Raw genomic sequence first — 27,873 nt, forward strand, 5'->3', positions numbered from 1 at the left:
TATTTGTTGAAACTATGTTCAGTCATGTAAGACAGCAATGGATCACACAAATATTGGTTTAATTACATTAATTCTTTAGCACTTACAGGACATGTCAGTGCCATCAAGGATCAATGAACATATCTTCACTTAAAGAGGTGAAGAAAGGAATTTTTCTGCTTACTTTAAATTTCTCTTAGTATTTTTATTCTAGGTCCAGAAGGTTTCTTTTAAGCAGGCTGCCTTTGGATTGAAGTGTATTTTTCTGTTTTATTGTGTTTAGGCCATATCAGTGAACACAAAAAAAAGGAAAGTCAGTTTCAAAGATGGAACTAGCCAGCGATACGACAACTTGTTGCTTGCAACAGGCAGCATGTAAGTGACTGACTACCTTCAAATTAATCCCTTATTATGAGTAGCTGCTACTAGTCATCCTATGTGCGTGCGTTGGCTTCCTCACAATCTGCTGAGACCTTTTTGATTTTATTTGATACTGGCCTCTGAGAGGTTTCCTGTATGAAGGGAACAAACTTACTATCTGGGCATTTGACATACATGGAGGTGTTTAAACAAAAAGGAGGATGTCTATAGCTGTATTTGTAGAAGCCAAATTCAGAAGTCTTCCACATATTTAAATTCTATAGGAAGGTCATTGCAATTGCTTTAAACCTTGTCAACGAGATACTTACCACCATCAAAATGTATCACTATTTATATCTGAGTTCTTAGAAAGTCAGGATGGTTTGTGCCATAAACTTAATTATTCTGGCTAATAGCACAACCACTGATTAAAGCATTTAGCATGTTTGTATTTCTTTTGAGTTTCTGCGATATCCTGTTTATGGCATATTGTCTTTTCAAATACAGACCTAGAATGCTCAGTTGTCTAGGAGCGGATCTAGAAAACATTTGTCTCTTGCGCAGCTTTGAAGATGCGATCAGAATCAATAAACTTGCAACAGCAAAGGACATTGTTATCGTGGGATCCTCATTCATTGGTAATTTTTAACATTTTGTCTTGAGAAGCTTTGCTGACATTTTAAGTATCTATTATTTAATAGACAGTTGGAAATATTTTTGGAAATGCAATATAAATTAGATTTGTATATTGTATTACCAACCATTGGTGGTTTGTAGTTAGGTAGAGTGTTGTCATCAGTGCTCCTTTACTTGTTAAGTATAAGAGTCTGTTGAAATAACAGTAGTAAAGGATAATCACTATTGAAACTTAGTGAGAAGAAGCACTTGTTTTAACAACAAAACATAACATGCCTTTTCATAATGAAGCTATTAATTCTCATTGCTTAAAAACTATATTAAGTCCATTCATCTCGAGACGTTCTGTTTTCTTTAAGTATTTAATTATTCTGCAATACTTAAGTATTTAAACGTTAAAGGTTGTAATCTTGCATTAAATCAATGCTGTTTTAATTCTCTTAAAGTTCCTTCAAACTTTTAAACTCTATGTAATAGCAGTATTGGAGTATTTTCTTTGCCAGTAAGCTTTTAAACTCTGTTGTGATTTTGTTGCTAATTTAAGATCAAGATGAGGAACAATTTCTCCTGTCCAAGGGTTGAGAAGGTGTGAGGACAGAGTCACAAAAGTCATTGAATCCCTTCAGTGTGGAAGCAGGCCATTTGGCCCAACGTGGCAAAAGTGAGGACTGCAGATGCTGGAAACCAGAGTTTAGATTAGACTGGTGCAGGCAAAGCACAACAGGTCGGGCAGCATCCGAGGAGCAGGAAAATCGACATTTCGGGCAAAAGCCCTTCATCTTGCTGTGCTTTTCCAGCATCACTCTAATCTAAACATTTGGCTCAACAAGTCCACATCAACCCTCTGAAGAGTAACTCACCCAGAGCCATTCTCCTACCCTATTATGTTACCCCTTATTAATGCACCTAACCTATACATCTCTGAAAACCATGGGCAATTTAGCATAGTCAAGTCACCTAACCTGCACATCTTTAGATTGTGAGAGGAAACTGGAGCACCTGGAGAACACCCACGCAGACAGAAGGAGAATGTGCAAGCTCCATACTGACGGTGACCCGAGGCTGGAATCAAACCTGGGTCCCTGGCACTGTGAAGCAGCAGTGCTAACCATTGAGTCACTGTGCTGCCTTGTGTATTTCAGGCTGAGAGATAGGTTCTTGATCAGTTGGGGTTTTAAGGGTATGGGTAAAGAATAGGAAAATGGATGTGAGGAATATTGGATCAACCACAATCCTATTGAATGGCAGAATAGGGTCAGGGAGCAGGAGACCTATTCCAGTTCCTATTTCTTATGGTCTTAGGATCTGTGTGTATATTGGCCACAATTACTGATGAGGAAGGCCATTGAACCTATCAAAAATCAATCATTTAAAAGTTCCATTTTGTAACTTGTAATTCTTCCTTAAATGTTTCTGCTTCTGGTACTCTACCTGAGAGATCAAAGCAAGATTAACTGTTATTTGGGAAGAGCTTGCTGTTATCCATTCTAATTTTTTCTTAAAAGTTAGTCTGCCTTTTGTCATCCTGTTTCCCATCTTGCCTGCTTTCTGCAATGCTTCCACAGTTCCCTGTCTCAGTGACACAACTCAGTGAAATGTGAACTGATGGGAGCTGTGTACAGTTGGTTCATAGCTACCTTTGACTGTACACTCTATTTTTCCAATGACGCTGAACTTTCCATCTGCTTAGTTAATTAACAGACGAATTAAAGCCAGCGTTAGGTTCCATCAGATATTTACCTACCTGATTTAAATAAAGTTGAAATACTGACATACATGTGCATCACAGTGCATTCTTAGTTCAAATAACTTGCAATTTAAATTAATTATTAAATAAATTAGTAAATAAAGGGAAATCAACAAAATTTACATGGTGGGTTCAATTTCGACTTGTGTGGTAAGTGAGTGAGTAGCTTTGTTACACGGTTACAGATCTGAAATACAAAGTAGTTGATATTTATTACATCAGAAATTAGAAATCACAACCCAAACATTGCTTGAACTTTAGCAAGTAATATTAGAGCTCCACTTCATCTACACAAATGAGAAGGACAAGCTAAATGTAAAGAAAATTTATACTTTTAGGATGAGCTCGTGATATTATGCAGCTTTTGTCTATTTCTCTGCCACTATATTTTTTCTCTTGCTATCCCCTGTGTTAGTTGCTGCCCCCACCCAGCATGTGGTTTTAGAGTGTTGGCTCTGAATTCAAGAGGCTGCAGCAGTGTACCCAAATGACCTGAGTACACAGGCATGTTGGTGTCCTCTTGCCCAACAAAAAGGAGAAAATGTCTGGGCAATAAGTGATAGTGATCTGCAGTAACAATATGTGACTTCAACTTTTAACTCTGATGCCCACTACTCCTCATTATCTGCTGATTCGCAACCCACAGGTTTGCATACTCATGAAACTGGCCTCAGACCCCAGTACTTTTCTGATTAACCTATTTGTGCAGTCTGTCATGGTATGTGAGAGAGTTTAATTAGAGCGGTATTTGTATTTTTTGTTATCCTCAGGAGATCTGTGTCCCTATTTTCCACAGATAATGAGGAATTTGTGGGCAGAAATGACACTAAACAAAAATAGCAATGCAAATTTGAAAAATAATCTCTGAAGACTAAGTGATGATAAAACAATGTGCCATTATGTGTGGTAACTTCAAGCAATGGCTTACTGTACTTTCTCTAACTTATTCTGCAATTTCGGAACAGCCTCTTTCAATCCATTGGTATCATCTTCCAGTTTAAATATTTTGCAATGTGGTCTGAACTAAAGTGAAGTTAAACAATGAAAAGATTCAGATATCCAAGTGTAATCTGATGCTAATGATCTACGATTAGACAGTGAAGTTGCTTTCAGTTGACTGACAGGATTGTTCTGATTATATATTACCTTGTAGATGTGCACAGCAGACTTTTGGTAGTCAGTATCAATGCAACAATTACAATAAAACGTTTGATAGGAAGTAATCTAGTTTAAAGTGTTTGCAACGTAGTATCTGCTGTAAACTATTTAATGATCAGTCAGCCATCTTACAGAGCTATGGATGGGTCCAGTGATAGCAAAAGAATTTAATGAAGCCTTCTATTTGTCAATTTTGTTTTGTGCTCAGAAGCCAGCAACCTATAAATTGGAACATTCAACACACACACTTTGTCTCAAGAGTTGCTAAGTAGTTATACTAAATCCTGCCCCAGAACTGGTCAGGTGTCAGTGAAAAGGAGTTCAAAGATTAGAGGTTGTTGGAAAAGGCAGGGAGTTTGGGATATAGACAAAAAAAGATGCTGACATCTATTTTAGGAGTGCTGCTACTAACTGTACAACTGAGAAGACAGCTGAACTATACAGAGAGAACGTTGGGCACTCCGTATGGAATCAAGACTGGTTGGATGGCTTTATGCTGTTAGTAGTCAGGAAGAACTAGGAATTATAAGGCTGCTAAATATTGGAATCAGGACTCAGAAGAAATTCTGAGGAACTGAGAAAGTGCTAATGTTGCACGGTCTATGCTCAGGAAACTGTGAAAGGGTCTGAAAAAGCTTGGGAGTATTAATAACTCTGTGCAGCTAAGTGAGTCGGCTGAAAATCATATTTACTTCGTGCAACTGAGCAAGATTGGAGCTCGGAGAAAACCCTGGATAGTTTTAGCCCAGTAAAGCTAGCTGTCAGTGAAAAGCTGGCGTTTTGCTTGTGAATGAGCACTCAAGTGTAGTTTCTGACTCTAGGAGCACATAGAGCAGGAGGGGATCAATCAAAGTGAAAGCAGTCATTGATGTAGTCTTTGGTGTGCTTCTTGAGAGAGTTTGATTTGAATTAAGTTGTATTTATTGTCACGTGTACCAAGGCACAGTGAAAAGCTTTGTCTTGCGAGCAATACAGGCAGATCATCTAGTTAAATATCAATGTTTAAAGATCAAATCAGAAAAAGTGAAGAATTGTGATCCTTTGCAAAGTTTAATGAGATCTTATAACCCGCCATGTCATTCACATTTTGGGTGAGGTGGGGATTATTGCTAAGGAAGTTGAGGGATTTGGTTTGATCGCATTTACTGTTTGGTGTGAACTGTGGAATGTTCAATTATTGTCTATTACTCATGTCCACATGTTAATTTGAGGTGTTAAACTGTACATTCTATGTGTGGTATAGATTGCATTACTACTTTAATGTTGTATTGTAAAATTTATTTTACTATGGAATTTTGTAACTTTTTATTTTCTGAATAACTTCCCTAGATCTCACACTTTGTCTACTTCAAAAATAATAGTTGTTCGTCCCTAGCAAGATGGTAACAAATTTGGTAGCCTCATACAGATTTGTAACATTATCTTGAATCTTCTATTAAAACGGGTAAAGACTTACATTTATACAGTACATTTTATACCTACCTCAAAGGATGGACAAATCCTTGATTTATATCTCATTTGAAAGTCGAGACCTCTGAGAATGCAATACTTCCTCAAGAGTCTTTTTAGATTCTGCACAAATCTGAATCCAAACCCTCTGACTGAAAGGCAAGTTTGCCTCAACTAAGCAATAACTGGCACACTGCCTCATAAAATGGAGTCAAGCAAACTTTTATTTCATTCATTCAGGAGATGTGGTCATCACTGGCCAAGTCACCATTTAATATACATTCCTCATTGCCCAGAGGGCAGTCCATAATCAACCATTTTGCTGTCGGTCTGCAGTCACATGTAGACCAGAATTGGTAAGGTTGGCAGTTTCCTTTCCTAAAGGACATTAGTGAAGCAGATGGATTTTTCTAGACAATCAACAACCGTTTCATGGTCATCATTAGACTCTTAATTCCAAATTTATATTGATTTCAAATTCCACTGTCTGGATAGTGGAATTTGCCATGGCTTGATTTGAACACTTCTTGTGAATATTAGCTGAGTTTCTGGATTAATGGTGAAGCAATAATATCACTAGGTCATTGCCTCCCCAATATTTTGTGTAATAACGTTTCCCTTGTGTTCCAGGAATGGAGATAGCTGCCTATCTGGTTGAGAAAGCCAGTTCTGTCTCAGTGGTTGGAAGTTCTGAGGTCCCATATCAACACATACTGGGGACAGAAGTCGGTAAAGCTATAATGAAGTTAAGTTGAAATTCAAGTATCTGAAATGCAAAAGATTTTAACATTATCAATAACATAGCTAGAAGCAGCAAGTGGATTAGACAAAATTTTGAAAGTAAATTTGCTAATTTTTATTTTCTACTTTCTTTTTCCAACTTATCATAATTTGAGTCAAACCTTTTGGGACATGTTTTATTGCTCCTCAGAAAGATGGTTTATAGCTGCTCCAGTTATCCTCCACTTTTAGAATAAACCTGTACAGTTTCCAGTACCATGTTTAATTCAAGAGAATAAAGTAAAACATGGAGATCTAACTTGGTGTTCTAAATTTAAATATGTAAAATTACAGGCATTTGAACTGGAAGATGTGAAGTTTTATATGTCAGATCAAGTGATTGAGCTAAGGGGAGAGGATGGATTGGTAAGCCCATTAAATGTTTAGTTATTTAAGTTTACAATTATTTTTATGTGTTCTTTCAACATCTGTAACTTGCTTTTCACATGTTTGCAGGTGAAAGACGTTGTGCTGGCCAGTGGAAAGGTTCTTCCAGCAGATCTCTGTGTAGTGGGAATTGGTATAAAATTTTCTTCTAAGAGGATATTTGATTAGAACTTTTTGACTTTTCTGATTGCTAGTGTTTTCAATTTCTTTTCTATTTTGCATGCATTACTTGTTACCTTGTGAAAAGGAGTGACACCTGCGACCCATTACCTTCATGAAAGTCCGATCGAGACAGATCCAAAGGGAACAGTTATTGTTGATGAGGTGCAGATTTTGTTGTCTTAAATACCAATTAACATTTTCATCAGTTCTCTTTAAAAACAGTGCACCTTTTTGTGTGAAATAATTATATGTTACTTTTTCACATGCATTCCTTCCCCCATAAAGATTTATTCATTGTTTTTATTATTTCTGTCTTCCCTCTGCACGTGGATAAAAGTGAGTGTCAATTTCTAGGGTAATTTCCAGGGTTTGTTCCCAATGCAACCAACACGAAAAGTATCTAGTACATGTAGAAACTACTTCCTGGAAGGCAGGAGGTATTTGATATACTTACGAGCCTGCAGAGAGATGTCTATTTTGCGGGGTGATGAAGCAGTATAGGCTAGTGAAGATGGAGTGGGTGAATGTGATTTAATACAGCCAAGAAAACAAGTGGCAGATTTTTTGGATACGTTGGAGTTTCTGAAGGGTGAAGGATAAGATGTCATTGTAAAGATATTGGAATAGTTGAGTGTAGAAGAGGTTTAAATGCTTGGTAGGATGAAAACTGGTAGTTTAGATTACTTACAGTGTGGAAACAGGCCCTTCGGCCCAACAAGTCCACACCAACCCGCCGAAGCACAACCCACCCATACCCCTGAGTCGGGAATTGAACCCGGGTCTCAGGCGCTGTGAGGCAGCAGTGCTAACCACTGTGCCACCGTGCCGCCCAAGTGTTAAAGAGATGGAAATAATTAATCTTGGTGATGGACACGGTATATGGTTTAGAGCTCTTCCAGACATTGAATTTTCTCAATGATCTAGTTCAATGTGAGAAAATGCCCAGGGAAGAGGAATGGAATGGAATCAATAGTCAGACAGCAGAGTCAAATGAGGCAAGGTAATGGCTTTACTTGTCAGACTGTTGAATTGAAGAAGTTTGTGCGTATTCAAGACCTTATTAGATAAGTAATCTGACATTGTGGAAGGAGTTGAGGGTGGTTTATGTAGTATAAAAGGTTAATGTGAACTTGTAAGTCAGATACATTACATCATTGTGAAGTGATGCAAGATCTCTTAACTGCCAAGTAATTCTCTTTTACAGCTTTGTGGCAAAAGTGAAGATATAGAGAAGTAAAAATTATAAAGTTCTTAATTGGAGTAAGGGTAATGAAGTTAAGGGTATGAAACAAGAACTTTCAAAAGTTGATTGGAGTAGACTGTTTGCAGGTAAAGGGACAACTGACCAATTGGGAGGCCTTCAAAAGTTTGATAATGAGTGTTCAGAGTTATGTTCCAGTTAGAGTGAAAGGCAAGGCTCGTAAGATTAAGGAACAACAGATGAATACAGGTATGAGGTTCTAGTCAAGAATTTTTTAAAAATCATATATTAGATATAGACTAAATCTCTTGAAGAGTATAAGAAGTGTAGGAGCATTCTTAAGAAGAAAATCAGGAAGGCAAAGAGGGGAAATGAGAGAGCCTTGGCAGATAATGTTAAAGACAATCCAAAAGGATTCTACAAATACATTAAATGCAAGGGAGCAACTAGAGAAAGAGTAGGACCCCTTAAAGATCAACAAATTTATCTTTGATGGGAGAGATATTAAATGAATATGTTGCATCAGTTTTTACTGTTGAGCAAGAAATGGAGGCTAGAGAATGCAGAAAAATAAATATTGATGTTTTGAAAACATTATAGAAGAGGAACTGCTAGAGATCTTTACTAAACATAAACATAGATAAATTTGCAAGATTGATCAAGTCTATCCCAGGACATGGTGGGAAGTTAGGGAGAAATTGTGGCGCTGCTTGCCATTTGTTTATTACAAAAATGCAATGTGAGATAATGCATTTTGATAATACAAACAAAGACAGGACTTCTAGAATGAATGGCAGAGCCCTGGGTAATGTTGTTAAACAGCAAGAGGTTCAGGTTCATAATTCTTTGAAATTTGTGTCACGGGTGGACAAGGTGGTTAAGAAGGCATTTAGCACACTTGCTTTCATTGCTTAGACCTTTGAGTGTAGGAGTTGAGACATTACATTGAGGTTGTACAGGACATTAATGAGGCTTCCTTTGGAGTATTCTGTGCAGTTCTTCTAGCCCTGTTATAGGAAGGATATTATTGAACTGGAGAGGGTTCAGAAAAAATTTACCAGGATATTGCTGGAAATGGAGGGTTTGAATTATAAAGAAAGGCTGGGACATTTTTCACTGGAGATTTATTGAGGTTTATAGAATCATGAGGAGCATAGATAAGGTGAATGACGAGAGTCTTTTCCTTAGGGTGGGGAGTTCAAAACCTGAGGACATATTTTTAAGGTGAGAGGAGAAAGATGAGGGACAACTTTTTTTACACAGAGCGGTTTGTATGTGGAATGAACTGTTAGAAAATGTCATGGATGCAGGTACAATTACAATGTTTAAAAGACATTTGGATAAATTTATGAAGAGGAAAGGTTTGGAGGGATAAGGGCCAAGTGAGGCAGGTGGGACTAGTTTAGTTTGGGATCATTGTCGGCGTAGACTGGTTGGACAGAAAAGTCTGTTTCCATGCAGTATGGATCTATGAATCTCGCAACATCTGTAAACCACTCCCCCGGATGCAACCACAGCATTGTTTAGAGTATGGGACATGTTTGATCTAATCTTGTGGCTGAAGATGCCATCAACAAGAGGCTGCATATAAATCAATAATTGAATAGGGCAAGGAATCGATCATTGGGATCTATAGCAAAGTCAATGTGGGACAGAGAAACTATGATCAAAAGTGTACTAGTTGGAATAAATCAATGCATGAGTTGTCCCATAGCTTAGGGTGATTCTGGAGCAATGTATTAGGGTGACTAGACAGTTTTTCTCAGGGAATTGAGGATGGTATGGAATGGACCAGAAGTGGAGGTGAGGCAGAAGATCAATCATAATTGGATTGAATGGATGAGCAGGTATAAGCACCTGTAGTTGCTCTTATTTCATGTGTCCTTGTAATTCCAGGTGCTGCCAGAATTTCTAAGACCATGAGGAGAGTTAAGAAACACGATTCCAGTTACAAAGTATGTGATTAGCTAGTTTGATTAAAAAGGTTTTTGTGCTTTGTAATGAAATAAAGCTGGACAGCCAGGGTTTGAGATATTTGGCATTGGTGTTGGAAGGTGAGACTTTTACAAATGTTAGAAAGGTAAGAGCAGTTAGATCAGGGAAGACCATTACACCAGTCAAGACTGTCTTTTATAAAAAGGAATCATGGCAATATTTTTAAAGGTCAGAAGGATGATGTGTGAAGCAAGGGAACAATTTAAAATTGAAAGAAAAAGAATTAACTAGAATTGAGGGGGCCAGGGAATGAGGATTACAAAATTTTGGAGAAGTGAGAAAAAAGCATTCCAAAGGACGTGGGCACAGAGTTGGGGCAGAGGTCATATGAGAGATTAGGGGCTGTATGTTGTGGATGGAGGTGATTAGGAAAGGGTGAAGAAGCTGAGGAGGCTACTGTGTAGCTGACATATCTTTGTAAAGGAACTCACAGGCTCCTCGTGTCATGTTTTCATATGAAAATAGATAGAATACATGAAAAAAAGTCTGAGGTGGCTAACCTTTTAGAAAAAGGGCTTGGGATAATGCTAGAACAGTCAATGGTTTTGGTTGGGAGGGTGGAAGCATGGTAAGGCTCGACATGACTAAGAAAGTAAGGACTGCAGATGCTGGCAATCACAGTCGAAGAGTGTGGTGCTGGAAAAGCACAGCCGGTCGGGCAGCATCCAAGGGGCAGGAGAATCAACATTTTGAGCGTAAACTGTTTGTCAGAAATGACGAGGTGGACCAAGGGGGCTGAGAGATAAATGGGGGGGGGGGAGCTGGTGGGGAAGGTAGATAGGAATGCGATAGGTAGATGAAGGTGGGTGTCGAGAGTAGGGTGCACAGCAGGTCAGAAAGCATCCTAGGAGCAGGGAAATTGATATTTTGGGCAAAAAGCTCTTCATCAGGAAAGTGGAAGGTGATGGTGATATGTCAGAGAGGAGGGTGGAACAGCTAGGTGGGAAGGGAGATGGACAGGTAGGACAGTTCAAGAGGGAGGTGCTGAGTTAGAGGATTTGATCGGGGGGGGGGCAGGGGAAACGAGGAAACCGGTGAAATCCACATTGATCCCGTGTGGTGTAACTCCCTGTCCCACTCCACCAAGGACATGCAAGTCCTGTGCTTCATCCACCATCAAACTCTAGCCACCCAACACCTGGAGGAAGAACGTCTCATCTTCCGCCTTGGGACCTTCCAACCACACGGGATCAATATGGATTTCACCAGTTTCCTCATTTCCCCTTATCCCAGATCTGGCCCTCGAACTTGGCACGGCCTCTTGACCTGTCCTACCTGTCCATCTCCGTTCCTACATATCCAGTCCACCCTCTTCTCTGACCTATAATCCTCACCCCCCCAGCTTCATCGATCTATCGCATTCCCAGCTACCTTCCCCCCCCCCCCCCCCCCCCCCCATTTATCTCTCAGCCCCTTGGGGCCACCTCCTCATTCCTGATGAAGAACTTATGCTCGAAGCTTCAACTCTTTTGCTCCTCAGATGCTGCCTGACCAGCTGTGCTTTTCCAGCACCACACTCTTCAATTCAACATGACTAACCCAGCTCTGAGAATCGATGTGACCAATTGTGTGTTTTGAATGTAAAACTTATATTTCATGGGCTTCAGAGGTATGGACTGTATCTTGGAAGTGATTGATTTCATAGGAATACAGACATGTAAGATAGATAAGGGAACAACTAAATTTATAGAAAAGCTAGACTTCTGTCACCATTCCAGGCATGAATCTCTGCTCAATAAAATTCACTAACAAATAAATTTATAGCTCTGTCAGTTATGAATAACTGAGGTATAAAGTTGGGAGGAATGACCAAAATGAGTTAGTTGAGAATCAAGGAAAGTTTTGTGACAACTGGGAAAGAGGTTTCCTGAGACCTTGGTTCAGGTTAGGGCATAATAGAGGATTGTTGATGAAAGTAAACTGAGATAAATGGTCAGAGATATCTTTGACAGTAATGAAATTCAGAAAGGCTGTGAGAAATGAGAACAAAGGAGGTGGTCAGCAACATAAAAACATATGAAAATGAAAGATGAGGTTGACAGAGGAACAGAGAACAGTGAAATTGTGGGATGGTAAAAGGAAGAGCACTGGGTGGTCCGAAAAATAAGTGAGGGGCTGAAGGAAGACTTAATGATGCTAGAGCAAGTATTGGAAATAATAGTGAAGAGAGCAATATCAGCAAGGACCAAGGCCAATTTGTGCTATGATTTTAATGCAAGAAACCACCACAAAATTATGAAATGTAGGGATCCGACTTGAAAAATAATCATGCTGTGAATGGAAATGCAGATTAAAGTGGTGAATGCTGATTTGGTAGAAGCTGCACCAGCAACAATGAAGAGAGTGAAAATAGACTGGGGCAGTAGCTTGAAGAACTAATCCCCGAGAAGCATTCCAGTCAAAATCTTTACCATGTATAGGATAGTTTGATTGCTGTTTTGAAAGGTCCGTCAACATAATGGCATGATGGATCTGATGAAAAATGAGCTTCATGGAAATGTTGCAGAGCAGAGATTCATGTCTGGAATAAAGACAGACATCAAATTAGGGTGCGAGTAAAAGATCAGAAAGGCTTAACACTGAAAAAAACTAAGATACAGAGGAAGAGAAATAAGAAAAGCTCAAAACAGGAGAGGAATACTGGCCATTGGTCAGCCAAGCTGCACACACAAGGTGGTTATTGTGCCTGAGGTTAAGTTGATTTACAATCTGATAGCACATTCTGTGTCCTCTATTTTAATTTTTAAAATTCATCTCTTGGAAGCTAATGTTCTCAGTTTTGTAGCAGCCATGGTAAGTAAGGATAAATTCAGTAATATCATCGAGGATCCACATTCAAAGGTAACTTTTTTCAAAAAGTTAAGGCTAAAGAACAGAAAGTTTAGGAGTTCTGAATTTACCCTGGAATGTAATTCTAATTTTCTGGAGGTTGCTGTTTCAATTATACATGAAGTTTGATGATTTTTTAAGGGCATTGACCAGACAAAGCCTTCCAAATTTTATATTCTTTGTTAACTTAATTATTTTGCAAATGTGGTTGCATTTATTCCAATAGTTTAGCAGTCCCTGTTCTGCAGACCTATATTTGCAGCTGTTTTGGTGTAATACATGCTTGCTGCAATCCATCACTACTGCTGGAAATGCTGGTTCAACAATAACTGAAGTCATTAATTTCTTCAGTCCTGAGCACTGCGCTTTAGAAAGATATGTAGTTATTAAAGAATAGATTCAAGGCTGAATAACTTCAGTAATATGGATTGCTTTCTTTGGAGAAGAAAAGTTAAGAAGAGATTTGATGGAAGTGTGAAGAATCATGAAGGTCTAAATAGCATAGATAGGGAGAAACTGTTCTTGCTGGTGATAGGATCGAAAGTCGGGGCATGCTGATTTAAGATTAATTGTCTAAGTGGTATTAGCAAGATGAGTAAAAATGGATAATTATTTGTAGAGAAAGACTGTGTTGGGCTCTGGAGGAATGGTGGGGGAGTGAGACTAGAATAGAACTAGGTTAATTGCTGTTGCAGAGTGTGGTACAGACATGGTGGATTGAACAGCCGCCTTCTGAACCTCATTGATTCTATAAAGCCATTTCTGTCTGATCTTGCCTAGTGGACTAAGTCATCTTAACAACTATACTTGGGCGGCACGGTGGCTCAGTGGTTAGCACTGTTACCTCACAGCACTAGGATCCTGGGTTCAATTCCAACCTTGGGTGACTGTCTGTGTGGAGTTTGCGCATTCTCCCTGTGTCTGTGTGGGTTTCCTCCCACAGTCCAAAGATTGCAGATTAGGTGAATTGGCCATGCTTAAATTGTCAATTAGGTGCATTAGTCAAAGGGAAAAGGGGTTTGGGTGGGTTACTCTTCAGAGAGTCGGTGTGGACCTGTTGGGTTGTAGGGCCTGTTTCCACACTGTATTCTTGATTGTGCATGTTTTCAATGTCACCATCATTTATAAATAAATGAAAGATTTTGTGTTAAAATTACAATGCTTCTAATGGTAACAAATCTGAACATGGAAACATTCAGATTTAATGCAACACAGTGTTACCAGTGATACAGTTTTCGAAAAAATAAGAGAAAAGAATTGATCAATTCATGGTCTGCTGTATCTGGGTCTGAAGAATCTAGACTGTGTTCCAAAAAAAGACAGTTAAATATGACCTGGAACAAAAGTTGAATTAAATGGAATATTATGGTAGGTTTCAGAAAATGATGTTATTTAGATTGCATTAAGAAATTGATTATTCTCATTTTTGATGTTTAATACTTTGTTTCAGTACATGCAAACCAATGTTGAAAGAATATATGCAGCTGGAGATATTACTTCATTTCCTCTACCACTGTGCAATAACGAGAATGTTAACATTAGTCACTGGCAAATAGCTCATAAACAAGGTAAGGGGAATATGATTTTATAAACTGCAAAGTGAAATAAAGACTTCTCTTTAATTATTTTATTACTAATTCCTAGCCATAGTCAGAGGCCACTTAATCAATTTTTGTGTCGAGAAAATATTGCAGACTCTGTAGATAAATAAATAAGCTTAGTTATAGGATAGATCACACTGTAGGCTCAAAATATGTTTGCCCAGTTTTAACCCAATTCCTGTTAGACAGACCAACCCATGAAACTCTCCAAAGTTCAACACGAACTGATGCTGTGATTTTGAGGAGTTGGAGCTGTACAGAGATGAAGCTGCCAAACAAATAACCAATATTGTCCTACCCCATCTTGCAGATCCATAGTAGTGAAATTTTATAAGACCTTTGTAAGGTTGTTGGTTGAAGAAGTGTGAATATTTCCCATTGTGTTGCATATATGCAACTTCTTTAACACTCATTCAGAGGAAGGCCAAAAAGGACAGTATTTCTTTGCTCCCTATAACATAAAAGATATACATTTTTGTTTCAACTTCTAAACTACCATTGTGGTTTCAGAGGTATTTTTCCATGGGAGGAAGATGTGGTCTGCAACTTATGTTGATTCCTTGGGAAAACGTTACTGAGGTTGGTTGCAAAGTAAGAATTGCTTGCACAGTTTCAGTACATATGTCACAGAAATTGGCTGGTTATACCCCTTAGCTCCTCTCCACTTCTTTTTTTCCTTCCAGACATTCCTTAAAACCTACCTCTTTGGTCAAGCGCTTGGTCATGTCATCTAATGCCCAGGATTTAATTTTCACCTTGTAGAATCCTTGGAGCTTTATTGACTGTAGCCACTGCTCCTAGTAACACTGCCAGTAAAGGAAAGCTGTCAATGTCTGATCAGCTGGCAGTTCTCAGGGCTGGAATTTCTAACCTTTTGGCTCTTTGATTGTGTTTGAACCCTGACACCAACCAATTAAGAATCGGAGTGCACTTATAATTGTGTTGGTCCTTCTGTACAGAAGCAGTGCAGGGCTCCTAATTGTCCACCATCCAATGGTCATTCAAATTCACCTGCTCCCAGTGCCTATGGGATTGTAGGTTGCTGTGCTGGACTTAACTTCTGCCAGTATCTCCTGTGAAATGCCTTTGGGCATTTTAATATTTTAGAAGTGTGATAAATTTATATGTGGTTACATAAATAGAATTGTATGGCATTGTCCCTTAAACTGCATTGTGTCATTTAAGACCTATTTGTTTTATTTAGGGTACATTGCTGCACTCAACATGCAAAAGAAAAAGATTGCCATTGATACTGTACCATTCTTCTGGACATTTTTCTTTGGGAAGAGCCTTCGATATGCGGGTAACAGTAATATCACTCTTGCGGACCACCCAAAAGAGGCTTGGTCAGAATGTTCTGTACAGAAATCTATGCTGGTGTGAAAATAATTATTATTCACAGTAGTGCAACACACCAGGAGCACTGCAAGAGATCTCTTTTACTCATGGAGTCTCTACAGTGCAGAAGGAGACCATTTGGGCCATCGTGTCTGCACCAACTGTTTGAAGAGCATCCCACCCAGATGAGTCCTCTACTGTATCGCCATATTTACCATGGCAAACCACCTAGCCTCCACATCCTTGAACACTATGGACAGTTCTTAGTTTTAAGCATGGCCCATTCACCTAACCTGCATATCTTTGGACTCTGGGAGGAAACTGGAACACCCAGCAGAAGCCTATGCAGACACAGGGAGAACATGCAAGCACCACATAGACAATCATCCAAGGCTAGAATCAAAATCAGGTCCCTGGCACTGAGAGACAACAGTGCTAACTATTGAGTTACCATGCTGTCCACTCATTCCCATTTCTAATCTAATCAAAGAATTAATCTAAGCTTGGTAGTTAATTGTCAGTCCTCACCTAATTGATGCATTCTCCATAATAATGCTTCTATTAATCAAAGTCCACTTGCCAATCAATCAGCACTTTTCACTCATAGTATAAAATATTGTTTTCTTTTTTTAATTGACATTCTTGCAAATGTCATAATGAGTGTAAGACAACAAAAACTTCAACAAAATGTGTGCTTTTTCACAGTACTTATGATCAAATTTTCATAACATGAAACAAGCCAGAATGCCCCACTAATAATGATAGCCTGTAAACACATAAATATGTTGATTGAAAGCCAAAATGCAGCATATAATTGAAAACAAGAAACTGTAATCTAGTTGTACCAAAACATACAAATATTTGTTTGGTTACAACTGGATTATCAATTCTTGTTTTAAACCATGTGCTGCATTTTGGCTTTCAATCAGATAGTGCCCTGCTTGCATTGTTTGCCCCCTCCCTTGATGGAAATATAATTAACCTTCCCAGGAGAGACTCATTACAGTGCCTAAATATTCATAAACATGAAACTCTCTCTCTCTATCCCTTTGGCCTAGCAGATTATCTTTTAAGAACATAAACACTTAGAGATTTAGGTGATATTTTCTCTATCTACACATCTTTGTTCAGATCACTAGGTTTAAACAATAAACCAGGGAGTCAGACAGAGCTCAAAGCACAATAAAAAAAGATGTAATCCTGGACTATATGTCCCCTTCTCACAGACCAAATAGTTTGGGAGGTTACCTTTCCAGTGAGTCTTGCCCTGCATTGCTTGAGTCAAAACAGATCCTGACCCTTGGCTGACAGTGTAAGTTTAGCATCAGTGCAAAGCAGAAATTGCTAAGTACTTTTGTGATATGAGGATATATTTACAGATTTCAGTGAAGAAATCCATTAGTCCAAGTGAACTAAGAATGAGTTACGATTAACTGAATAGTTATGTGGTTGGCTTTGGTTCCATGAAATGGTATTTGAAGCACTGCTGATTTTAGCTTCCCTCAGCTTTTTATACTTAACTGTAACTTTTTTTCTGAGAGGGAAAAGTGAGGAGAACACAAAGGTTTTTGGAGTGGATCACAGGCCGCAAGTGTAGTTTAATGGAAAGCAAAGTGGATTTTTTTTTTAAAAAATGACAATGAGACTCTTATCAAATTGGAAAACAGAACATAGGCAATCAGAAGTGCAGATTTAAAGGAAGCAAGATAGACACGATGATCTAAAAAGACAGAAGATGCAATGCAGCTATTTAAGAATTTAGATGACATTGCTCTCTAATTCATTACTGTCAGTCATTTGTACAAACTGACTGAGTATCGTTTTTAGGAATAGGCCCACTATACCCTAGATTACATTGCCTTGTATGATAATGGGACTTCAAATCCCTATTGTGTGGAAGTTTCATTATTGCACTCCTTTCTTCTTTACTCCCAGCTAATGTTGTTTGAGGCAGACAAAGGATATGTTTTCAGTGCTAGAGTTTCCTGAAAGAGGTTGCTAGCCTGTTGTTGGAAGCATCATAGCTTGAGGGGCGCCACCCCATAAGAATGGTTGTCAAGGAGATGCCTCCTATCTGAATACCTGCCGTAGGTTTATCAGAAGGATTTGCAGGTCTATAATCAACCTGTTTTGTGTAATTTTCAATTAACCTTCCATGGTCATCAAGTCCGGGAGGAGTACTTGAACTCAGAACTTCTGAGGCAGAGATGTCACTCGCTGCACCACATGACTTTCTCATGGGAGCATAGCCTACTCCTTTTCCTATGTCTCTATTCAGGCCTGTGAGTCCGATCAGCCATTCAATGAGGTCATGGCTGATCTTTGATCCAACTTCACATACCTACCTTTGGTCCATATCCCTCAATACCTTTTTGTTTAACAAAACCTTATCTATCTCAGATTTAAAATTAACAACTGATCTAGTGTCAACTGCCAAAGTTCTACTGCCCTCTGTATGACAAGTCCTTCATTACATCTCTCCTGAATGGTTTGGTCCTAATTTTTCGACTATTCCCCCAAGTCCTGGACTCTGTAACCAGTGGAAATGGTTTATCTTTACCCTGTCTGCTCCTGTTAAAATCTTGAAAACTTTGATCAGATCACTCCTTAACTTTTAAAGTTCCAGAGAAAACAGGCCTAATTTGCATAATCTATTCTCATAACATAACCCCTTTCAAACCAGGTATAATTTGTGTAAACTTAAGTTTACTCCCATCGGGGCCAGGATATCCTTCCTAAGTTGTGGCGTCCAGATCTGCTCACTGTACTGCAAGTGGGGTCTAACCAGGGCTTTGTATAATTGCAGCATAATTTCTGTTTCCATGTACTCCCGTCCTGTAGATGTAAAGGCCAGTATTCCGTTAGCCTTCTCAATTATCTTCTGCACCTGTTTGTGGTGTTTTAAAGATCTGTGCACTTGAACTCCAAGTCTCTTTGGGCATCCATTGTATTTAACTTCGTACCATCTAGAAAGTACTGGAATCTACCCTTTATCATTCCAAAATGGATAACCGCACATTTGCTTCCATTAAAATCATCTGCCAGAGTTTCACCCATTCATCTAATCTGTCAATGTTCCTTTGTTAACTACACTGTCTGCAGTGACACCTAATAATGTGTCATCAACAAATTTGGGTGTATGACTTTCTATGCCTTTATCCAAGTTGTTAGTAAATAATTTGATTAACTAATACAGTTCCTTGTGGACACCACTGGTCCTATCCTGCTAATCTGAATACCTACTCATTACCCTTACTTTCTATTGCCTGCCACTCAACCAATTTCCCAGCCATGTTATTAACTTGGTGTCAAAACTGTGGACTGGAGCTAAGTATCTACATTTCTTAATTCAAACTGCTTTTGCATAGTTTGAACACAAAATAAGACTGATTTAGAATCCTTAAGCAACTCTATTCCCTAATGAAGGGAAAATATAGAGTAACAATTGTGATTAGAATCTTTTGTCAATTGTATATCAACTGTAGTTAATGATATTCATATGGAGGGAATTAGTTAAGAATTCATTTGATCACATATGAAGACAAAGTTTCTGATACTACGGATATGATTGAGATAGGGAGTGTAAGTTTGTATTGGTTCACTGTGTAATAAGGCTGGGAGTGGATATGGATTGTTCACAGTGTCATCCTTCAGAAATTCTATTTCCAGAGTAGAGCATCTTCAATTCAAACAATGCAAATTATATTTGTGTAATGCTAGAATATGAACTGTACCTCAGAGCTCTGCAAATTTAAGAAAGGTGATGCTGCAACATGTTGATACAGAGAAAATTTTCTACATTGATTTCTGGAATGAGAAGGTTGAGTAAATTTGTGCTGTATTCCTTGGAGTTTAAAAGAATGAAAGGTAATTGAATTGAAAATATAAGATTTTGGTTCTGGAGGGGAGGCGATGGCCGAGTGATATTATTGCTAGATTATTAATTCGGAGATCCAGATAATGTGTTGGGGACCTGTCTAACACTGACCATGAAACCATTGCCGATTGTTGGGGAAAACCTATTCAGTTCTCTAATGTCCTTGAGGGTTTCATGTCCCTGGCTTTCATGTCACTCCAGACCCACAGCAACATAGTTAACTCTTAACACAGAGTTGGGCAATAAATGGTGGCCTAGCCATTAATAGCTACACTTTGTGAATGAATTAAGAAAAAAACAGCTTGATATGGTAGACAATTGAAAAGGTTGTTTCCGTGGTTGAGAAATCAAGAACATGGTGCAGGCCTCAGAATAAGTGGTTGGTAATTTAAAACTTGCATAAGGAGATGTTTTTTCACTCCAGTTTAGTGAATATTTGGAATTGTCGATTTTGTGAATTGTTTGAATTGTCTACCCACGTATATTGTTTACATTCTGTTGCATTGGATAGATTTGGAATCATAGAATCCCTGCAGTGTGGAAAGAAGCTATTTGGCCCATCAAGTCTGTTCCAACCTTCTGAAGAGAATCCCACCCAGTCCCTAGCACCCCATCCCATGTCTGTAGCCCTACATTTACCATTGCTATTCCACCTAGTCACACATCCCTGGACACTACACAACAATTCAGCTTGGCCAATCCACCTAACCTGCATACCTTTGGACTGAGAGAGGAAACTGGAGCATCTGACAGAAACCAAGACAGACACCATACAGTCATCCAAGGCTAGAATCAAACGGAGACTTCTGGAGTGATGAGGCAGCCGTACTAACCACTGAGCCACTGTGCTAAGGCTAGAGTAGAAAAAGTTTTGATCTCAGGGAGCCAAGGGATATGGAAAACATGGTGCTGAGCTTCAGCAGAAAATCAGCCATGATAGTACTGAATGTTAAAACAGCCTCAAGGGGTTTACTTCAGCTCCAATTCCTTATGTTCTTAAGCTTCTGCAGGTTAGTGGGCCATCTGCATGGCTTAAACATAATAATCTTCCCGCAGTCTGCTATTGTTTCAGTCCACATTGGTTATCAGTCCACATTTGGTATCTCTTCAGATTTAAAACACTGTCCATCTTTCACTCAGTCATGATAGAGAGATTAAAATGGTTTTCAATGCATGAACAAGTCCTTTATTTTCTCAGACAAGCTAAAGAACTATCTAACATTTTGTCATGGGGAAACAATCTCCTTTTCTTATTTGTTTACAGGATGTGGGTGTCACTGGCATGGCCAGCACTATTGCCCTTGAGAAGGTGGTGAAGAACCATCTTTCTAAACTTCTCCAGACCATGTGGTGAAGGTACTCATGTTAAAATATTAAACACATATTAATCCAGGTGTCTCAAGGAGACTCTGTATTAAAAGCCCATTTAAACCCCATTTAAAAATTCTTTCTTTAAAAAGTAACTCACATCTCTAGAAACGTGAAGAAGCATTGAATATAAAATCAAAGAGCATTGCAACATAAAAGCAGGAGTTAGCCATACACCCCTTGGAGCCTGCACCCTTAGTCCAGATCATATCAATCATATATCTCAATATCATAGTCCTTTGTTATCCCTTGTCTCTTGATGTCATTGGTAACTAGAAATCAATGTCACTCTAGAACGTACTTAGTGCCTGAGCTTCCATGATCCTATGACATAGATAATTTAAAGATTCACCATCTTCTGAGTGAAGAAGTACCTTATCACCTCAGTCCTAAATTATTTTCCTTTTTTTCCAGAGACTGTGTCACTCCTTCTAGATTCTACAGCCGGGGGCAACTATGCTTTCAATATCTACTCTATCCTTAAGGATTGTGTAAATTTCTAGGAGGCTGCCTCTCATTCTTCTTATCTCTAGAAAAAAACTGACCCAGTCTCCTCAATCTCTCCTGTTATCTCAGAAATTAATCTGGTGAACACTGCATTCCCTCAATGGAAAGTACATCCTTCTCTGACAAGGGAACCAGAACTACATCCAATATTCCAGATACAGTCTCTATACAATTGAAACAAGACTTCTTTGCTCCTGTACTCAAATCGTGTTGTGAAAATACTAACATATTGTGTGCCTTCTAGTTTGCTCTTGCATCTGAATGCTAGCTTTCAGTGACATATAAACAAGATCAGCTACGTCCCTTTGGACATCAACATTTTTCAATCCCTTGCCATTTAAGAAATGCTTTGTTCCTTCACGCTTCCTATCAAAGACAATAGTCTCACACAAACAGATTATATTCCATCTGCTGTCATTTTTGTGCACTCATGTGGCCTGTCTAAATTCTGATGAAGCCTGTTTACAGCTTTTTCACCATTTACGTTCCCACCAAGTTTTATATCAATTGCAAACTTGGAAATATTACAGTGTGCCCCCATATCCAGATCATTGATATGGATTGTGAACAGAGCCCAAGCACTGATTCTTGTAGTAGCCCATCAGTCACAGCCTGCCAACCAGTAAATAACTAATTTACTTATAGTCTGATTTCTGCCTGTTAACCTGTCTGAAATTCAAGCTGATACATAGTAGATTATGTGCTTTACCATTGTTTACTAATTTCCTGTGTGGGACTTTATTCAAAGCCTTTGAAAATCCAAATGCAGTACATCCAGTGGCTGCCCTATTATTAATTTTGCTGGTAACAAACTGAAAAATCTCTATCAAGTTTGTCAAACATGATTTACCCTTCATAAATCCATGTTGGCCCTGCCCAATTGACAATTATGCTCTAAATATCCAATCATCTAATCCTTACTAAAGGTTCTAGTACTTTCCCTGCTACTGAGTCAGGCTAACAGTCTGCAGTTTCTCTCTTTCTCATTTCTTAAATGACAGGGTTACATTCACAACTTTCCAATTTGCAGGCATCATTGCAGAATTAAGAGAATTTTGAAAGATGATCACTTTTTTTGTTAGACTTCTATGTAAATCTCTTTAATGGATTCTGAAGTACAGGAGGGTTTACAATTTTTAGTTTGGGAAGCTGAAAACGTCTAAACAACTGACTTGTTGAGGTGGTAAATAACATTTTTCTTAATGAAAACATTGGAAAATATTCTAAAGGAAGAACTCAGCAGCAACATTCACTGAATATTATATTGGTGCTAAGTCAGGAGGGGCTAAGACTGAGAATTAGTATTGCAGTTTTAAAACAAATGCTGAAGAATGGAGAAATTTCAAATCATATTGGAAGGATGTTGTGAAACTTGAAAGAGTTCAAAAAAGAATTACAAGAATGTTGCCAGGTTTGGAGGATTTGAGCTATAGGAAGAGGCTGAGTAGGCTGGGGCTGGTTTCCCTGGAGAATCAGAGGCTGAGGGGGTGACCTTATTGAGGTTTATAAAATCATGAGGGGCATGGATAGGGTGAATAAACAAGGTCTTTTCCCTGGGGTAGGGAACTCCAGAACTACAGGCCATAGGTTTAGAGTGAAGGGGGAAAGATTTAAAAGGGAGCTAAGGGGCAACTTGTTCACGCAAAGAGTGGTGCATGTATGGAATGAGATGCTAGAAGAAGTGGTAGAGGCTGGTACAGTTACATCCATCCAGATGCCTTTTAAATGTTGTATGAATAAGAAGGGTTTAGAGGGATATGGGCCAAGCACTGGCACATGGGACTAGATTAATTTAGGATATCTGGTCAGCATGGACGAGTTGGCCCAAAGGGACTGTTTTCATGCTGTGCTATGACTCTTTGACTCTAAATGGGTGGACATCAGCAATGAGCTATTTAATTGTTTTTCAGAGAAAGCAGCCAGCACTAAGAAACTATTAGGAATATTGGGAAAGAATGTTTAGAACTTTAATGTACACCAAAAATAGGAATATAATGTGGTGTCATTTTGCATGATATATTATTTTCCATTTTTTTTTTCATTGTTTATTTTTATACATAATGTGTTAAGACCTAGGAAAGGCTCAGGTGTATGTGTATGCTTGTGCTCTGACTAAACAAGTATATTTCTGAACTCTGTCTAAACAACCTTTTGAACTTCCAGTGTTAACAGTGTGTGTACTTCAAAAGTAACTCATTGAGGTTTAGAAATCCTAAGGTGCATTTAAAGGCCATGAAAGGTGCTATATAAATGGAAATCCCTCTTTCTTAGATTATGAGTAGCTGAGAGCTATCTACTTCTCAGCTGAGTAGACAGCTGTTAATTTCTTACTATACTTTTCTCCTCTTCTCTATCCTCAAATACTATACAGCCTCTAAAAATTGTTACTTAGTGGAAGAGTTTCCCAGATATTTTTTGCAGCTGCACTTTCTTGTGTATGTACATTAAACCCTATTGATGTAGTGGTATTGGTTGATTAGTTTTGAATCTTTTGCAGTCACAGGAATTTTAATATTTCCATGGATTACATTGTTTACAGTACAAAATGCTGGTCACCTTAGGTTCACTTTGAAAATGGCGTTTCTAATAGTCATGTTCTCTATCTTGTACTTTGAGAATGTTTGCATCAAAACCAAATTGAGTTCAGGCCCCATGAATTTTTGTATTTGCTATTTCTGCTTTTGATGTCCAAAGCCCCAAATACAAATAATCAAATTAAAACTACTAAAAAACATGGAACACTGTTAAGCCGATGACTCCTTAAAGCACTTTTTAAAATGTTGCCTGCACTCATTCTATGGTTGAATATTGCTTTGTATTTAAAGAACTTGTTAAGGTATTGTGTTCGTGATATGACAAAGGTGGTTTTGGGGTCCTTCTTATTTTTATGGCGACGCTGAAGGTTGAGGGAGTTTAACTATCTAAATTGGTCTTGCAGAGAGCCAGGATGAATTGCTGGCTTCCTTCTGGGAAGGAACAGTGGCTGAGGGGTTAGCACTGCTGCCTCACAGTGCCAAGGACCCAGGTTTGATTCCACCCTCCGAGTTTGCACATTCCCCCCATGTCTGCATGGGATTTCTCCATTTTCCTACCACAGTCCAGAGATGTGCAGATTTGGTGAATTGGCCATGCTAAATTGCCGATTGTAGATTGGGTGGATTAGATGCAGGGTTACATGGTAGGATGCTGGGTCTTGTGGGATGTTCTTCAGTGGGCCAAGTGGCCTGCTTCTACATTGTAGAGAATCGATGATTCTGTGCTGTAATGACTCTATGATTTTATGGTACCACTAAATCCGTTTTGTGGAGATTGTTTTAGACAGTACAGAGTTACTCTCCAGTCAGCAATGCTGTGGGAGTTCAACAAGACAATCAACCTGTAAGTTTTCGTGACATTGTCTACTTTGGCAGGTTATGGTGCAGGATTTGAAGAAGTTATAATTCAAGGCAACATGGATGAGCTGAAATTTGTGGCATTTTATATCAAGTAAGTTTTGCTGTGAACATATTTTTTAAAAAAAATCTAGTTAAAGAAATGTGAAATTGGAATTATGTTCCTAATTGTAATATTCTGATTTCATTTTTAGAGAGGATAAGGTTGTTGCAGTTGCCAGTTTGAACTATGATCCTGTGGTAGCCCAGGTGGCTGAAGTTCTGGCCTCAGGAAAGACCATATCAAAACTTGAAGCTCAGTATGTCACATTTTTAATAATGATCTGGGTTTAATGAAACTTGTTTTCTAACAATGAGAGAATATTTTCCTTGCTTTACCAAAATTAGGGCCATGACATTTTCCCTATAATTATAAAACCTTGACAAATAGGCCACAATTCCTTAAACTTTAAAGTTACCGCTGAAGTTCACTCCTTTAAACATTGATATTGTTTCTCAATATCAGAAAATTAGAATGCAATTCAGATATGTAATGTAATGATATTTAGGAAATTACATGCACTTTAAAATCCATAACTCAAGGATGTATTAAAACTACTAAAGAACATTTGCACAAAATTACATTTTTGCCATGTGTTTAAAGTATAGTTGAAAAAAATCTTTCTCTCTATCTCTCTCTCTCTCTCTCTCTCTCTTGCCCCGACTACACCTGTTATGTTTCTGAATTCCGCTGTTTAAATTTTATTCATCTTAGGTGCTTTGCATTTGTAGCAATACATAGCTTGGCAGTGTTTCCATTCAGTTACTAAATGGGTAAAACAAAAAATCCAACAATGAAAGGAGAATTTAAAGAGCACAAGAATCGTGTGCATGCCTTCAAACAGGAGAATGGTAGCAACTTTAAAACAAAATCATTTCGTGAGGAGCAAACCAAAATCATTCTCCTGTTGTTAGTATTTGGTTTTCTATATCAACACAGAATTTTTGAGAATTTTTCACTTTATATCTGATGCACCTCCACTTCAGCCAAATTGACCCACTCACTGTGATTAGGAAGTAAACTTTGAGAAAATGTTTGATAGACGGCATGGAAAGACATTTGTGTTTGGAAGATAAAAAAGGTTGATTATGGTATCATAGACCAGCATTTTGTATTCTGAAAATACGCAATTGGTCAATGATTTGGATGTGAACATAGGAGGTAAAGTTAGTAAGTTTGCAAATGACATCAAAATTGGAGGTGTAGTGGACAGCGAAGCAGGTACAATGGGATCTTTATCAGGTGGGTCAATGGGCTGAGGAATGGCAGATGGAGTTTAATTTAGATAAATGCGAGGTGCTGCATTTTGGAATAGCAAAATCAAAACAGGACTTGTATCATGGTAAGGTCTTGGAGAATGTTGCTGAACAAAAAGACCTTGGAGTGCAGGTTCATAGTTGCTTGAAAGTAGAGTTGCAGATAGATAGGATAATGAAGAAGGTTTTTGGTATGGTTTCCTTTATTGGTCAGAGTATTAAGTATATAAGTTGGGAGCTCATGTTGCAGCTGTACAGGAAGATTTGGAAGATTGCATGCAATTCTGGTCTCCTTCCTATTGGAAGGATGTTGTGAAACCTGAAAGGGTTCAGAAAAGATTTACCGGGATATTGCCAGGGTTGGAGGATTTGAGCTATAGGAAAAGGCTGAATAGGCTGGGGTTGTTTTCCTTGGAGCATCAGAGGCTGAGGGATGACATCATAGAGGTTTATAAAATCATGAGTGGCATGCTTAGGATAAATAGACAAGGTCTTTTCCCTAGAGTGGGAGAGTCCAGAACAAGAGGGCATAGGTTGAAGGTAAGAGGGGAAAGATACAAAAGGGACCTAAGGGGCAACTTTTTCATGCAGAGGCTGGTGTGTGTATGGAATGAGCTGCCAGAGGAAGTGGTGGAGGCTGGTACAAATTACAGCATTTAAAAGGCATCTGGATGGGTATATGAATTGGAAGGGTTTAAGAGGGATATGGGCCAAGTGCTGGCAAATGTGACCAATTTAGGTTAGGATATCTGTTCGGCATGGACGAGGTGGACCAAAGGGTCTCTTTATGTTTGTACATCGCTCTGACTCAATGATTAGTATTTATATAAAAAGACGTAGAAAATTCTGTCATCCAGAACCCATTGTATTGAATCCATGGAAATAGTTCATTTGTGCTACTTGCCTCATGTTTAATTATTTTAATAAGAGTAAATCTAAATCTAAATTATTAGTTTTGGGGCTATGTTTTGAAAATGTTCACTAACCTCTAAGCTTGTAAAAGACTTTTTGAAAATGGGATTAATATTTTATTTTGCACGAGTAGTGAAATGCTAGTTTTGTGGAAATGGGATGATGCATGGAAATGACCGTGTAGATGTTTTCTTCCAGCTGAATTTTCCTATTATTTGGCAAGGAATATTTTTTGAGTGTCATTGTGCCCTGTCCACCATGGCCTATGCTGACTTTTCTCAGGCAATCTTCTACTCTTCATCTCATGAATTGTCCAACTGGTCTCTTCTGCACCCATCTTGTGAAATCATACAGCAGGAGAGGCACAGGTAATCACTACATTTGGGACTTTTGAAATATTCTCATCTCTGGCACCAGATTTAAACCCCAGCTCCATGGTACTTCAGGTGCTGTGAATCAGGAACTGGCCATCATAATGGAGCATTCCACTGTTGCCCTGGAGGAAATGGCCCAGTAAGGCAAGTTAGCTCACCACTCTGGACAGAGACTTCAAAGGGATGGTGGAGAGGAGGCCCATTCTTTTTCCCGCTGGCTGACCAGTAAAGCTATGCTACCAGACTCAGAAAATCTGGACCAATCTAGCAGTCAGATCAGCGCAGTATCCATGGATTAAAAGAATTGCACAGCAACTCACAAAGAAGGTACATGATTTCCTGTGCTCCACAAGGGCAATGGCTGCCACTTTCTCTCTGCTGCTTCCCACTCACAGGACACCACTCACTCTGACTCTGTCATACACCTTTCACCACGGCTTTCAGTATTACATACACCATTTCCACTTGACAACTCTTGGCCAAGTCATCCTGCTCGCTGCACTTTCTACTCGTTTACTGGGAATA

The 27,873-nt window shown here is 38.7% G+C and overlaps 1 pseudogene; it reads left to right on the forward strand.

The window, feature by feature from the left end:
* The window catches only part of LOC132830244 (apoptosis-inducing factor 3-like), a 103,014-nt pseudogene extending 75,523 nt beyond the window's left edge, over window positions 1–27,491 (forward strand).
* The last annotated feature ends 382 nt before the right edge of the window (window positions 27,492–27,873 follow it).

This window comes from Hemiscyllium ocellatum, chromosome 31, assembly GCF_020745735.1.
Source record: "Hemiscyllium ocellatum isolate sHemOce1 chromosome 31, sHemOce1.pat.X.cur, whole genome shotgun sequence".
NCBI classification, from domain to species: domain Eukaryota; kingdom Metazoa; phylum Chordata; class Chondrichthyes; order Orectolobiformes; family Hemiscylliidae; genus Hemiscyllium; species Hemiscyllium ocellatum.